The sequence below is a fragment of the Lepisosteus oculatus genome, chromosome 15, assembly GCF_040954835.1.
Source record: "Lepisosteus oculatus isolate fLepOcu1 chromosome 15, fLepOcu1.hap2, whole genome shotgun sequence".
In the NCBI taxonomy this organism is placed as follows: Eukaryota; Metazoa; Chordata; class Actinopteri; order Semionotiformes; family Lepisosteidae; genus Lepisosteus; species Lepisosteus oculatus.
Window position 1 is genome coordinate 16,661,516 of NC_090710.1, and position 16,770 is coordinate 16,678,285.

General features: G+C 37.5%; 1 protein-coding gene across 4 annotated transcripts in view; it reads right to left on the reverse strand.

Moving 5' to 3' along the window:
* The window catches only part of akap11 (A kinase (PRKA) anchor protein 11), a 31,461-nt gene extending 21,412 nt beyond the window's left edge, over positions 1 to 10,049 (reverse strand). For 3 of the 4 annotated variants that reach the window (XM_069178714.1, XM_069178713.1, XM_015363841.2), the window contains exon 1: positions 9,638 to 9,715. The gene's annotated coding sequence lies outside the window, so the exon portion shown is untranslated. Of the gene's footprint in view, positions 1 to 9,637; positions 9,716 to 9,984 lie in introns of those variants that run through there. The other variant, XM_069178712.1, reaches the window with a different exon arrangement.
* Between the last annotated feature and the right edge of the window lie 6,721 nt (positions 10,050 to 16,770).

Below are 16,770 nucleotides of genomic sequence, written 5' to 3' on the forward strand. Positions count from 1 at the left end.
ATCCTTGCGACTGTGATTACTGCATACGCTATTTTGTTTTTGCGGTATGAACTTCAAACATGGCCCATAGATTATGGAAAAATAGTGTCATGGATACGCATGCACTCCCAAGGGTGGAAGCGGGCTAAGAGGGTGAGATTTCGACAGGTCCAGGTCTGGTGAAGGCTTGGGGATTAAAGCAGTGACTGGAGTTTGACTTCCCATTGGACTTCTCTACCCCCCTGACTGGTACATTACAGACAGGCGGAGCTTATGAATTCCATAACTCACCTAGAACTGAAGACAAAGAGAAGGAGTGCAGTGTATAGATAGATAGATAGATAAGACTTTATTAATCCCGTAGGGAAACTGATGTGTTACAGCAGTCCAGCCCAAGACGAGCAAAAAACAGACATCAGGATAGTTATAAAACAAAAGACGACAAAATAAATAAAAATAAATAAATAACAAATAAATAAATACATAGGTGTGTGAAAAAATGTGATGATCATAGTCACTGTAAAAACAATAAAATATGTGCAAAATGTGCATAGCTTTATACAGACTGATTGTCCAAAAAGTTCAATGGAGCAAACATGCTGTCCATAGACGAGCAAATGAAGGGCTAACAGTCCTAGCCTAGGGCAGCGTTATACACCCTGAGAGCAACCGGGAGGAAAGACCTGCGGAAACGTTCCCTTGAACACCGTAGCTGGAGCAGTCTGTTGCTAAAAGTACAGCAAATACTATACTTTTATACTGTAAAATTGCGATTACAGTACAGCCAATTCTTAAGAAGACGCTTAAGGAATGATTGTACTAGTAGTTGGCTAATACTGTCCATTTATCTCCAGTGTAATTACAGCTGGAGCTACCAACTTGAGTTCTCTGTGACAAAATAAGGCAGGTACAACCCAGCTACACCCCGCTAATGACAGTGATAAAAGTATTCCACACGAAACCACAGCCCATTAGTACAATTCAAAAGTTATGTAACAATGTCAATGCCAACTACTCCCCGAAATTAAGCTCTTAAAAAGGACAGCGGTGAGAAGAATTAATGGATCATGTTATGCTTGACATAGGCTTAACATTATAAAGCGTTCAGATACACCGGAACGCGGAAATTGACAGGCTTTTAGACTTAACATCACAGAGCTCAGCTTCTCCGTATTGTGAAAAACAAAAGAGTTGGGGTGAAGGGCTCTTTGCAGAAGCACCACCCTAATGTCTGACTTTGGAGTCGGAGAGAATTCTGCATTTGCTAGAAAATGCACTGAAAATAGTGCCCGCGTACACAACGAAAGCACTCAGCATAAAAACAACTGATGTCTCCTCCGAAGTGTAAGAAAGACAGGCCGGCTTGAGTCGTGCTGTCATGACAGAACAAAATTTACTGTGAAGTAGGAGGTCTGTGGGGTTGCAACTGGTGTAAATCAGGGCTGGAAAAACTGGTGCATGTAAGGTTTTGACAAGTCATCAGGAAACCAGGGTTTCATAGATCTAGAGAGCAGGAGGGACATATAGTGAAACAGCATGGGTTTGTAGGTTTAACCCTTACATGCATACAGAACCTAACGGGTTACCATTGTGATTTCTCACACAGTGCATTAACTGAACGTGAAAATGTCAATGAAATGTAAAGTACAAACCATTCGAGAACAGAAGCACGCAGAACAGGCACATGCTAAACTGACCATTTTTCACACTGTACGCCTCCAAATTCAACACTTACTGGAATCCCACCACTTACTGGAAACCCACAGAGCCATGAACTCGTCAGAACAGCTTTTTTCAGAAACCTGTCAGATGCAGTAACTTGTGATTACAGAGCAGTGCTCAAAAACCCACCACTATTCGCAACTGCAGATCTACATCACAAATAATGGGCATGTATATTTAGCACTCACAACACCTCACTACGTATTGCAAACTGGAAACAAAAAATAGCCTTCAGACTGAATTTGTAAAACCTTCACTGTGGACAAACAGTACACTTCATTCTACACCTGCAGTGGTTTCATTGAGGGATGAAAGAAATTCATGTTACAAAAAAGAGCACATTGAAATTTTTGAATATGCTGTCTTATGCTGTAAAATTGGATCTAAGGTTCCAAAGCGTCAGTCACTAAAAAGTATTGGGAAACTGCCCTAAAGATTGGATTGGAAAGCTTGCAGGTTATTAGTGCTCACTTTCAACGAGTGGTGACTCCAAAAGCTAAATATGAATAGAAAATCAAAGTAATTGAGCAATTTAACCCATTTTGTCTTCTGTAGTGCCAATGTTTTATGTTGTAAATGGTAGAACAATTTTAGGTTTAAACATATCTGTATGTTAGTGTGGTTTCATGCATTTTAAACAATTATAAGGAGCTGGCTTGTGGGCAACAATACATATACAATTTGTTTTGCCATTTCCTGGGATAGTAAGTATTACCCACACACCTGTATTATATTCTACTTAAATGCCTTTTTCTATACCCTGCTCCCTGCTCTTAAGAATTTATTAAGACACAAAAAATGTTAACTAAGATTTAATTCCAAACCATCATCTTCAAAGATGAAACAACTAACATAAATGCAATATTTCTATAGCCAGCATGTACTGTATAATTGTTAAATTTAGAAGTGCCTGACCATCTGTATGAAGTGGAAAGAGAACTCTGGGGAAAAAAGGACAGTTATTTTCATGCCAGACAGCAACTTTCGGTCAAGGACTAAAAAATATTTACAATATGAAGAAGAAAAAAAGTCCCATGAAGAAATCAAAGCGCACTTTGAGTGGTGTTCAAAGCTGTAACAAAGGTCATCTGGAGTCTAGACAGACATTCTGATATGTTTATCTCAAACAAAAATAAGGGGGAAAATAAGCTCCCTTCATGTCAGATTGTCCCCTGTAATCATTCCTGCGGTTTCAGAGGATTTTTAAAAACAAAAAACCAAGCTACTAAAGTCTAACCTCAGGAAAGTATTGGTCTACAATTTGGAGATGTAAAGAGATCAGTATAAAGTCTATCAATATATCAACCAGTGTCATATATCAGAAAGGTGTCTTTTAAAAATGCTTGGCTATGAACCAAGAAATACTGCTTTGCAATTCAACAAACAAAAAACAAAGGAAATATTCAAAGCTGCATTGCATAAGGCCACATGAGACAGACCTGGCTTTTGACACAGATTAGAAACTATGTAATCAACAGCACTGTGCCATCAAGGCATTAATCTGCAAATAAGGAGATGCATTCCACCACACAAATTACAATTTAATTATTGTTTTCCCCTTTTTCATTTAAATAGACTGCATGAAGCAAAGTCTCACATTAATGCGGGACATGTAGAAGTGCTCATGGTTCACTGTACATGCACGACACAACACTGCAGAGGTCAAAACGAGTAAATTCACTTCTCTACACGGCTGACATCCCTCGCAATTAAAGAAGGTATGCCCTTAAAGAAACACAACTTTACAGTCCACATAAATCTCCTTTTAAAAATATATAATCTGGAAAGACTTCTTAACTTGCTCAAGTCCTCCGCAACTTAAAAATCTAAAATTACAAATTACAAATGTAAAACATCCTTTTCAATGATTCCATTCAGGTTCAGAAATGTTGACATTGTTAGTATATTCATGACCTACTTGTACTGATTTAGCAAACAGCCCAGAAAATAACTACTCTGAGATGGCAATACCACGTTTGAAGTTAAAGCTGTACCTACAGTACACAATCATAATTTATTCATTCTGTCAATGACCTGTAACTTAGAGCTGATTAATCATGAAACATGCAGGTGCAAACTCTATATTTGCTGAAAGAAACATGTGAGTTTCAATATTGCATTTATAAATATAGCATCTATCAAAAATAATTACATTTATTTCTAAATGCATAATGTTCTCATTTATTCACAAGCTTTTCTAATCAAAAGGAAGCACTTCCCATGACTTTTTAATACATTTTAGGCTGATTTCTTTGCTGTCTTAACCTTTAGATCACTGCATTTGAAACATGCTAGATATTGTTACCCATTTATACTGTCCCAATTTGCTACCAAGCTTCAGCTTCATGATGGAAGACACTGGCTTTTGATTAAAACATCCTGTTAAACATTCAATTCCACAGTTCTAACCAAGGCGCGAGAGGATGCAAACTCTAAAGTAGAACCAATCCACTCCAATCATACGCAAAAGCAAAGTTTCTTTTTCGGCGTTTAAGATTTTCAGTACCGTTCTATGCTAAGCTTTGGAGCTGCAATAACAGACTATAGATATAAAAAGTAAACACTGAGCTTGAAGAAGTAATGTATGAAAAAAGGGTTATACTGCATATCTATTTTGGTATATCATTTTTATCTCGTAGAAGCAAGAAAAAAAGCAAAAAGAATGTCAGGTTATATTGTCAAAAATACAGAGGATGTTATGTCACAATTACAACGCACTAGTAAGACCTCATTTTGAATATTGTGTAAACTTTTGGTCGCCACATAATAAACAAATATAATGCTACTTTTTTGTAAAGTCCAGAGAAAAGCAACACTCTGTGAGTTAAAGGCATGTCCTACTCCAACAACTTGAAGACCTTAAGGGGGACCTGACTCAAATTCCTGAAGGGTACTGATCCAGTTAATGCAGTGGACGTCTTTAGAATGAACAGAAAAGGACGAACTAAAGGACACTAGAGGGAAACGACAGGTAAAGTAAGCACATTAAGAACTGAGATCAGGAGGTAATTGTTTACCTAAAGGGTGGTAGGTTAGTGGAACAGGCTATTCAGCCATACTGTTGAAGATGACACCCTGGGTTCTTTCAAGAACACAGCTGGTTGAGAACCCCAGATCATCAGTAGCCAAACAAGCTAGACAAGCTGAATGACCTCCACTTATCTTTAACCTTTCAAATGTTCTTATATTTGTGGTGAGACCAAAAGCTCAGTTTCACCCAACCGCATTATGACTGGGGTCATATACTTGTAGCTGCTGCTTGGCAAATTCATGTCATGTGTTTTTAAAGTATGCTGGACTGGAATTCTGGCATGGGCTCCAGATTCCCCAGGCCAATCTGAACAATACTGTATCATGATGATACCAGATTTTTAAGATTCCTTATTTTTGCACCCTTGGGTGTGAGTTATCCTCCCAAATCACTTTTACTGCACATCTGAGTAATGCTTTCTTACCTAAACCTTCACCTTTTACAGGTGGGTTCACATCACTTGAACTTTTTGGTGATTGACACCAGAGTTGAAACAGGTCTTACAGTATGTGTTTGCTGTTGCAGTTAGAATGTATGATAAGATTGGACTGATAAGATGCTATCTTATATCTCTGGAGAATTCTCTTGGCTATCACCATGATTCTATAGTAGTGAGTGTTTTGCCTGTTCAGTCTACTTTAATAACTAACGCCAATCAAGGTAACTCTCAGAACTATAAACACTCTGTGGCTTTGCAACACTAGCAGATGAATAACAACATAACAGTAATAACATGTACTGTACCTGTACATCCAACATATTTACCAGCATGAACATCGGCACACTATGGGTTTAGAAATAAGCAATTATGTTTTGCAGCTGAATACATGCTTCAGATATTTCCAGTACTCTTTTTTTATACATTTAAATTACATTTTAATTCATAAATGTTGAATAAGCTTAATGTATCCCTGTGTCTCTTTACTAAATCAACTTCTAGTCAAGATTTATCAAGTGTATGAAGACTACTATGAATACTCAAATTTACTATGGTCATATGAAACAAAACAACATGAATGTGTCATTGATGTTTATGTCAAGATACTGCAGCAGAAATGATTATCTTTCTACTGTAGTTGACAAGCCGTTAGGAGACGAGGAGCTGCTCTTTGTTGAGATTAACAGTAAACATTCTTAAATAAATAAAGTAGTGTCAGAACAAATGTCAGAAAAGAGAAAGAAATGTGCTTCTGATATATGCATCTGTGTTCTATATAAGGATTAATTTAACAAAAATGTGGCACAATTTTATATTATGAATGTACCAGAAAATGCCACAAACATAGCAGAGACATAAATAAAAGCACTTGTTGAATCAGAATGGAACATAGCAAATTCCTCTTCACTCCCTAGTTTGTATTTTATTGCTTGAAATGGAAATTTACCTTTTAAATTATCAATGTAATAAAAATAATATTTTATAGACATAAATATGATATAAACTTCTATTTATATATTTAAAATAGTGTGGTATAACACCAGTCCTTGACTCTGAAGAGAAAGTGCTTCTTTGAAATGACCAAACAATTAAAACTGCTAACTATTCAACACTATCCAATACACCTGAGCGCTTCACAATTCACAATCAGTTTTCTTCTGCTCAAAAAACAGTAACACAGCTGCATGTTTCTTTCTCTTTTCTCGCATGTTCACATCCTGAAGAAAGGCTTATTCAAGAAAACGCAAGCATCTGATTTAATCTTCATCTGCTTTTTGATCCAATATGCTTTAAATATCAAAAGAACGAGCAAAACAATACGAGACTATGGGAGTTCAAGAATGAAAGAAAATGTCATACGCAGATGGTTAGTCAAAGCCATCACTTGAAATGGGTAAGATGTATGGAACAAGGTGCTACACAAAAGACTTACAAGGTGCTCTCAGAATCTTAATGAAATTGAAATAAATCACAAGTCAATGACTGCAACCCAAACACATTGTGACACAACACGTAGCTATCACTTCACCAAATGAGAGATATCACAATCACTGGTATGGTTTAGATCATCCTACAATAAGTTATTGTAGTTTAACTTACTGATGACTGTTATATTGGTGTTGCACGACTAAAAGAATTTCACTATCGTAAATATTGTTGAAATGAATGTTGTTAACAGCAGTGATCCTGCCTACAGCAACTACGTCCTAGGTCAAGAGGCAAACTGTGCCCGGTGCAGTAGCAGAGGAACAGACTCCTTTATCAACATCTCAGGTGAGGACCCTGCTGGGCTGTACGTACAGTACCTAAAAATGACTGGAGGAAATGTGGCAACAAACAGAGCATGCATTTAGACACATGTGCAGCACATACAGTAGGAGTATTACAAATTTCAGAAACATTATATAAAGGAAAACTGCCATTAGAAGATTTTAAATGAAAAACAGTATCAGCCAGACCCACCAGGATGCCATATGTTTTGTTAGTGACATGAATTTAAATGACAAAACATTCATAATAATAATAGCTTCCCAGACAATACTGAGTACTGTGAGGGGACATTACAATCAAAGAGTTAAATCTTTTTGTGTCTACGATTCTACAGTAGGAGAGATGAGCCAAATCTTTTTCCAGGAACAAACCCCAGCCAGCAGTCTTTGAGTAAAAAAGCAAACCTTACCAAACAGTGGTTTTTGGTTCCCAATACAGAAAGGACCTACCCCAGTATTTTCCCTGTTTTTGATTACGAATGACAGCAAAAGAGTAACAGCACACTGAATGACGTACTGAATGCTTTGTATGGCAATGCTTAGCATGATTCACCTTTTCATAGTGGTTAGCAAGAGAACTGATTTAAACAACACACCAGAACTGTCCCATTGTAAAACTAGGTGCTATTAATCATTGTGTGAATAGTCCAGTCGCTGAATCTATCTTTGGTCAGCGTTCACATCCATCGCCCGTGAGCGCGCAAGGAAAAATGTGCAGCCTCAAACAGATTGGACGTCATTCCCAGAGTGAAGAAACCGTCCTGTGACACAGTAGACATCCAACCAGCACCACAGCGCTGCCTGGAATTCTTTCCCATTGCAAACAAAGGAAGCTGCAGATGTGAGAAAAAAACCCCCGCCAGAAAGCTTCGTGCGCATCTCTTCCAAAGCCATGGCACGTAACCAAAACGATTCTCTTTCAAACGATGAGTCAACAGAAGTAAGCGACTGTTTATTTGATGCCCTGTATTTATGAGAATTGGCCTAAATCAGCTGAAACCTTAGCCAGCCGCTCCTGGAAATGAAGAAAGTAGCCAACACCTCTGTGACCCTCACTGGCGCTTAAAATACTACGCAAATGTATTCTTCTAAGCCGACAGTTATTTAGGCTTTAATTAAGTTTTGATGAGACAAAAAACTGTATAAGATGGCCGTTCCTATGTTCTGTTAACCCTGTTAGTTTGTGTATGTGTGTTTGCGAGTAGCAAAGTTCTCTCCGAAAGCAGAGAACAGGGGTCACTAACTGTATGCGTGAGACTAACATTGCATGGTAGAGCTCACATGTGTCTATTTCAAAAAGCTCAAGAGAATGTCTGTTCAACCATCTGTATGAGCAAACATTTACAAACATAGGAACACTAATATAGGTCAGGCTTTCAAGCGTGCGTGTACAGTTTTTATGTCAGTGTGGGCGCGAGTACGGGGGTGGATACTGAACGGAAACCAGGATCTGTACTAAGAAATACTGTACTTAGGATTTAGAATTTGTAGCAAACATACTGCAACTTTAGAAACGGCAATAACAGTAAACTCTCCAACAACATGAGACATGCACATCTTTCTGCACAGCAGCAACTGGACATGATCAGGCTGGAAGTGTCCATCTGACTTAGAAAGTAATATGTGAAAGAGGACAGACAACAGTCCTCGGGTTGTATTTCCTAATCGCACTAAGTTTCGTACTGTATGCCAATTCAAACAACCTCGGACATCCAGTCACAGTCCAATCAGAATAAGCAATGAAAATGGTGTCATTTGAGGAGATGTATTTGACTTTTAACACTCAAAAGAGACACTTGGGTCGATGCTCCACGCTACTCTATAGCACAAGACCCTCCACACTCCTTGATTAATGACACCTTTTCGAATGCACATCCTATTTACAGCATGAATTCTAATATCCCAGTGCTCACAGTTTATATGAAAATAAAAAAAAATGTATGGAGCCTAATAACTACACTTAATTACACAGCACAAAAAAAGTAGATTTCTTATCACCTTCACCTCATGTGAATAGTGTATTGACCGTTGCAGGGGAAACGCTTTGTGAAGGGGAATTAATCTGAGCAGCCAGCGCTAATGCCGCACTTCGGCATGCTGTAAAACCGCTGGGCGTCACAAACCGAAGACGGAAAACTGCCGAAACACCCGATAACATACTAGCGACGGCATAAACGCAATCTAAAAACAAACCAGGCACATAGGGTACTGGTGCTCCCTAATTATGGCAAAAGTTCCAGTCTGGGGGGAAGATGGTTTACACTCCCTGGGAAAAGCGATCAACCCACTCGCATTCCTACTGTGGATGAATTAGTGTCGCATCTTCCCTGCTGCTGTACTGTATCGATGCTATTTGGATTTCCAGTCTTTGAGGACACTATAGCGAATGCAACATGTCGAGTTTTTAACCATCAGCGTCCAGACACAGAATAGCGACTCAATACAAACCCACTACCCCCTTTCCCTTCCAACCCCGCGCAGGGGAACGGAAAGACTGCCATTAAAGCTTTTATTTTCCAAGAATTGTTTTCAGGGCCGCGGCCTGAAAAAAAACAACATTAACCAGACCCGTTTGTATCATCCGTCATTTACCCATGCATGACCAGAACACATGTTCGTTTACCACAACAGATGTGCGATCCTGTCAAGAAAAGGTGTGTCATGTGTAATCACTTTCATCTCAAAAATGATTCTCACCGTTTCGCCGTCGGACCCGCGGCTGCTGTCAGTTCATTTCACAAAAACAAGAGAAACCAGGCCGAAGCAATCCAGTCCGAATGATGATATATTCGTGGGAGAAAGCTGCCAGGGTTACTAAGGAACACCGAAACGATGATGGGAATGCGAAAAGGTTGCAAATTTATATAATTTTCCACCAGTGTAAAATTAACACCTCGGAACTACAACATTCCGGCTTATTTTTTACAATTTGCCGGGCACAATTTTAAGATTTTAAAAAGCTAAAGCAGACGTTTGGTTGATGTTCAAATTACAACCACATGGAAAAAATAAATTATTGCGTTGTTAACATAGTGTATACGTACAGTATATTGTAGCTTCTGTGAGCCTGGATACGGACGTAGAGTCTGTTTAAGTTTTGTGCCGGACAAGGTAGCTGTTGTCAAACCGATGACGTACCCCAAAGATTTTTATGAAAATGATTACTTCGTGTAAATGTTTTACTACTTTTAATGATTACTTCAAATGTACATTTAATTTGAATTGCATTTCAAAGGTGGTAGTTTGATCCCTTTAAAGTAAAAAAAAGGTAAGATTTTATAGGAATAAAATATCCCTAAGGCTACATGCGACTTATTAACATTCATAATAATTTAATGGTCATTTTTCAAATGCATATTAACTATTCATCATTACTCTAACCCTAACACAACCTCTGTTGTTATATATTAATAAATATTTCTGAATGTTACTATAGCATTAAAAAAATAACATTTTTGGTGACCACCATGTGAAGTGATTGATGCACAGTAGCATTAAAATGTATTCATATCAGGATAAACTGTAACTAAAAGTTTAATAAAGGAAATGCAGGTGTAAATTATGTTTTTTTAAATGTTACGGAATTTACTGTATCACATCAAAGAATACTGAATATATCAAAAGCATAAGTGTAACAAATAACTACATACCATGAGAGTCATTAAAATTCTGGAATTTCTAAGTTTCAATAAGAATTATATGCATTTTTATGCCTCAGTATATAATATATCATTAATTCATATGCAAATAATTTGATTACAGTCTGGAATGGCGAGACTAGAAATTAGTATGTGTAGTCTTGAACAGAGAAGACTACTGTATGATGGCACCCGATACAAAGCTTCTGGATTCCCACTGGACGTTGGATGCAAGCAGAGGATGTGTTCTGTGGGGACACAGAAGGTAAAGAAGAGGTGCTTCTGTACACAAAGGATTGTGGGAGTGTGGAACAAGTCATGTTGTTGAAACTGATACCATAGCTTCCTTCAAGACACACCTGGATGATATAATGGGATCCTATAAGTACTAAAGGCCAAATGCCTTCCTCTCATTTGTAATTTTTCTGACTGTATGTTCTTACCTGCATCAAGCCAATATTGGAAAGACCCTTCCTGGCGTTCTCTTAAGTTGTGGCAATGTGGAGTCTACCCTGGTAGCAGAAGAGGTACAAGGCGGGACTACATCCTGTTCATCGCACGCACAAGGAGACAATAATAATTGAAATAAATGTGTTGATGTAAAACAAGTGCATATTTCACTTATTATATAGATATTTTTTTGAACATCTAAATAATCAAATTTGCACCTCAGATATCTTTAAGATTAGTTTTAGAATATGGAGGATAAGTTTAGCTCTAGAGCAAAACACTTTGAAAACGGCCTAGCTATGAATTTGGGTATCAGCAGAAGCCACCAATCTGTCATATTAAATTCCTCTGTGCCATCCTGACAGACAGTTACAACATAGGATTTATATTAAATTTACAACTATGTCACAGCAGTGTTTCGCTCCAGACTGAATGGCTGTGCTGTCAGTCCAGTAGTCTCAGAGGATAATGGATTAATAAAGTGGTCCTTTGAAAGTGCAGTCTATAATTCCAGTCCTGCTGAGGGGTAATGAGAGAGAACAAAGGCACTAAGTCACGCATAAAAGCTTGGCTGAATTACATGTGTTGTAAACTTCTAGCTCAACGTTAAATTTTCTTTATGGGACTGTATATTATCAGAGGCTGATAAAGAAAAGAAAGTTCTTCCGATCTACACAAGGTTGGAATGATTAAGGAAACATTGGTGTCTGACAAAAGTCCTTTCGCTGCTGTTTAACCAGCTGCAGAAGGCCTTTGTCTGAAATTATTTTTTAATCATTTAAGCCTTCAATATGACATAGAACTACCTTTCTCTATCAATCATTTATACTGTATATACAATGTGGCTTAACCTACCCTATCTCTCTAGATTGGGACACCAGCAGAGGTTAGTGTGGGCGTTAAAAGCCACAGTGAATTATGGGTATAACTGGTATACCCCTGAAACTCTTAAGGCTGTCAAATTTTGCTCCAACATCTTGCACGGCCTAAGAGATAGATAAGAATTGTGTATGAATATTCATTTGGTCTTCGTTGAATTTGGTCTTCGTTGAATCAGCAGTGCTACAGGAGACGGGACTGTAGTAAGATTTTTCATTTAGTTTTGTGGTAAGAGGAGCTGGAATGAGAAATCGTAACACAATGAACACAACTTGTTTCATTGTTAACCCATGTGCAGTATTTGCTCTCACTTGGCGTGACTATAGAGTAATCCGAGTAAATGTCTCTGTGAGGGACACCGCAGTGATGTATGAATTGGCGACTTGAACCCATAGCCTTTTGCCCCAGCGGGAACACGAGAGGGGAGATCACACGTATTGGAGCCTCCCTTTGTGAGATGAAAAACTGCACGAGCACAGACTACAGCTGAGAAGAACAGTCCTAACACGCAACCTGCAACCCTTCCTGGCTGCCTGAGATTTTCATCACATGGGTTCACTGGGCACACTGGGAAATGGATGACACAGTTGTTGTAAATACCACACCTTGAAGGCGATTGCTGTGTTATATTGTAATATGTTGCTTTCCCTTTTGTATAACACTGTGACTTTGAACTACAGGATATTGTGCATTCAATTTTCAGTGTAGTTTAATGTACTGTATTTTGGTGAATATTTCCGTCTTCATTACAGTACATATCTTTTGGAAAATGATTCAGTCAGCATATTTTATTTACTGTACAAATCCAAAAGCATGAGATAAGAAGTTTCAGGGTGAACAAAGTTTCTGCTCTCTGCCAATAATTTGTTATTATTTTAGTTGTATGTTGGACGACACGATGGTGCTGTGGTTAACATTGATGCCTTGCTGCGCAGGGCCCCTTGGTTCAGTTCTGGATGCGGGATGTTATCTGTATGGAGTTTGCATGGGTTTTCTCCGGTTTCTCCCCACTGATAGCTGGTGTGTGGGGAGCGTACTGGTGCACTGCCTGCCATCGCATCATCCAGGTGGGGCTGCACACTGGTGGTGGTGGAGGGGAGTCCCCATTACCTGTAAAGCGCTTTTAGTGGTGTGTCCAGAAGAGTGTTACAGAAGTGGAAGGAATTATTATTATGATTATGAAATGGGATATCTGTCAAAATAGCATATATTTCTAAGTTCATGATGCTCACATTTATTCATACCTTGCAATCAGTGGATAGGTTCTCAAGCCTCTTATGAGGGATATTCTTACAGATTACACAACTCGATCTTGTGATCTGCTTTCTTCAGCTCATAAACATTCTGCAGGAGCCTATAGTAACTATTCAAAAACACTGAGTGTTTTACTCTCATAACCACCTGATCCCTTCTTTTGAAATATTTTATTGCCCTTTTTAATACTGCAATATATTAAGGCACATTAATTTGCTATGATGGGTTTACAGCTCACATTGTCAGTGTATAACTGTACTAAATAAGAAATACTCTTCTGTTTTTCTGCAGCCTTATAATGCTTACAATTCCAAATTTCGAGGATTTTACTATTTTTACGATAGGATTTTACAATCTTACTATTATATCTTCCTTTCTATACACATGTGTCCATATACTGATTTTAAACCAAGCTCAATTTCTGTTTGGGAAAAGGCACTGGGATTAATTGAAATTATGTGTTTTAAAAATACTTAATGTTTCCTATAGAAGGATGGAACTAGCTGAAAAATAAGATTGAAATTACATTAATACTTAAGTATTATATAAATTTGCATAAATCACTTTTGGGGAATTTATATATTTCATTATTATAGCCTCTGGCTCTAATATCCTTTTATTTTAATTAAATTAAGACCAAATGTTCAGACAGTAGGTGGAATTTAATGTTATTTTTACCACCTGTAATATAAATTAAAACAAATGTCTTTCAGAAACTCTAAAACGTGTACACAAAGATTTATCTCACTCCCCTAATTTTTGTGGTTTTCTTTCAAGAAAAAGCAGGTGTCCATTTAAAACAGCTGCAAAGGCTTTATGAACATGGCCTGGGGTGTTTTGACATTTGAAGAGAGTAAATACAACACATCATGAATGCATTCAGTTTTATTTAGGTAGGAAGATCTTAACTGGTAGCCTTTACTTTAAGGCATTTCAAAATGTACAACAAAATTGAACCACTGATTTCAGCAGAATACAAAAATACACATCTCAGTGACTTCCATACAGTAATAAATAGGTATTAATCATGCATTCTACAATAAAAAAGGCACAGAAAACAGTCACTTAGTAGTCATAAAAATTACTACCTAACAAGGTCACCCAAATATCTATACAAGTAACTGTAACATTATATTCCAAAGGTGAAAACACAAACATTTTTTTCTTAAACCTTATGCAATAAATACTCAAATATTGTATTTATATTAAAAATAAAACTGTGCCATTGTAAACAGTATGTAAACAAATTAAAATCATTTCTCCTTAACATTAGTAAAACCAAGTCACAAATACCTTATCCTGCTCTGTAAATAGACAAATTGGTTGGTTGTGATACCAGGCAGTTTAAAGCTTCACATATTTACACAGCTGGAACACTCATTAAGCTCTATGCTGTAAGTGGACCAAGCACCCTTATAAAATATATTGCAGTATTTATGCTGCACGGGTTGTGCATTCTTTTGTGTGATTCCAAGGAGTATCTTAATAAAGCAATATAGACTAGTTGTGATATGGACTGTAGTATGTGGTACAGCGCTACTACAAAGAGGGTTCCTGCATTAGAACTTGCACTAACTAGGTGCAGTATATTTTTGTAAGGGCAGTCAACAGCACATTTACAAAACAAAAGACATTTAAAAAAACAACAACTGACTTTTGGTGATTTAAGGCTTAGTCAGAGAATTCAGAGAGGCATTTTTTTTGTAAATTATACAGTATGTGTTCAGAACCGCCTGTGTGCCTCTCTCTCGGTGAAACGAAAAATCTAAAGGGGGACAAAATATTTCCTGTGCGGGGTCACAGACTTCTTCAGTGCTACAGTTTCAGTGTTAGTCTGCTGCTAGTAGAAATCACAGTCAGGGAAAATATGAAGATGCTAGACTTCTAGATTACGGTAAAATAATTATACAAGACCAATTTAAATTTTTGCAGACTCAACCTCAACTGCACATTTGGTACTGTCTGGATTCTACATTTATATGCGTGAAGCATTTCATTCTATTACAGCCAAACTTTGTTGTCTAAAATTTGCATAATGTTTTGTTGAGAAATATTGACAAGGGTCACCTACAGTATTATTAAGTAATCCAGAAAGTGATAAAGGGACAGCTCCACCTTGAAACCTCTGAAGAATGCACATGTGGGAATAAAGTCATTGGCAGCTGGGACAAATACTCGTCCTTTTTCAGTAACAGGATGCTGAAGGGAATACCTTGCACAGCTGGAACAAGGACTACAGTAGGAGCTCCACCATCTCAACCATTTCTTGATCTTGGGACACTGAACACAAGTGTGCAGACAATATTATTCAACTGTTTTAAATATTATTTAACTGTGTTTGCTGTTTGCCTGTTCAATATTGTCATGTGACAGTCTCAATCAACCACTGCATTTTTTTAAATCCATCGGTGCAAGGACACCACCAGCAAGTGCACATTCTGCACATCACTGTCTCCATTGCATAAGTTGGCAGTATACTAGACTCCCATTTTGTTTTTGTTAGTCGAACCAATCTGCATTATGATTCAGAAACACATTAAATGGTTTCTGCATTTCTTGTTTTTAAAGCTCTCTTGTTTTACTCTCTGCTGAGTTTGAAAAAAAAAACACAACTATTTCAGATTTCCCTAGTTTTCATGAGAAAACATCTATGACCGTCTTTTTGTTTTCATCTTTGGTTAGGAGTCCTACAGTGCACAGGAAGAGATCAAGTTAACTTCCTAAAAGGGTACAAGAAAAGTGAGATGAACTGCCCTCTTTTTCTAAAATACTGTAAAATCCTGTAAAGGAATACTCAGGAAGAAACAATAAAATACTATGTTTTCTTGCTGTCCTCACCTAAAACATTATTTTTTTATCTCAGTCCCATGTAGTGGAAAACAGATGTATCCGCCCACTCCAAAGCCAATAAATAATATAGATAATTAAACATTTCTTTCAAATTAATACAGAGAGGCAGCACTTACTGTACGAGCTGCAACCTTTCATTTAAACAGAATTATTGACTTTTTAATTTAAAAGCTAGGCGATCCATAAAAAGGACTGGTTTATCACTGTTACCAGACAGTTAGAAAGTTAATTTCACCTATTTAACAATTAATTACCATTTTTAGTCTGGGTAGCACTGTAGAGTGTTAAATGGGGGCAAGATAACATTCTCTAAAGAGAGATACAATGTTTGTTGCAGTACACATGTCAGAATAAAATGTTTATGTTCTACTTTGAACATAGAGTAAGATAAGAACAGAAACAAACTGAATAACCTTTTTAGTGGTCTAAAAAGTACAGTCACAAGCACTGTACTTTTTAGACCACTCTGAATGATTATATATGATTCTTCTTGACATATTTCCAGGTGTTTAAAAGCTGTTACAGGAGTAACAGAAGTGCCCAACAGTGAAATGAAGCTGCACAACAATTCCATGTTTTTGACATTACTTGAAATTGAAAGTAGTAGCAGTTCATTGGAACAACAGGTTTATTCCATGCTGAAAAAAAGAATAAAGAAAACACAACGTTTCGGCCGTGGAGCTCTTTTCAGGTCTGAGAAAGGTTCAGGTTTCTCACACCTGAAGAAGGCTCCACTGCCGAAACATTGTGTTTTCTTTT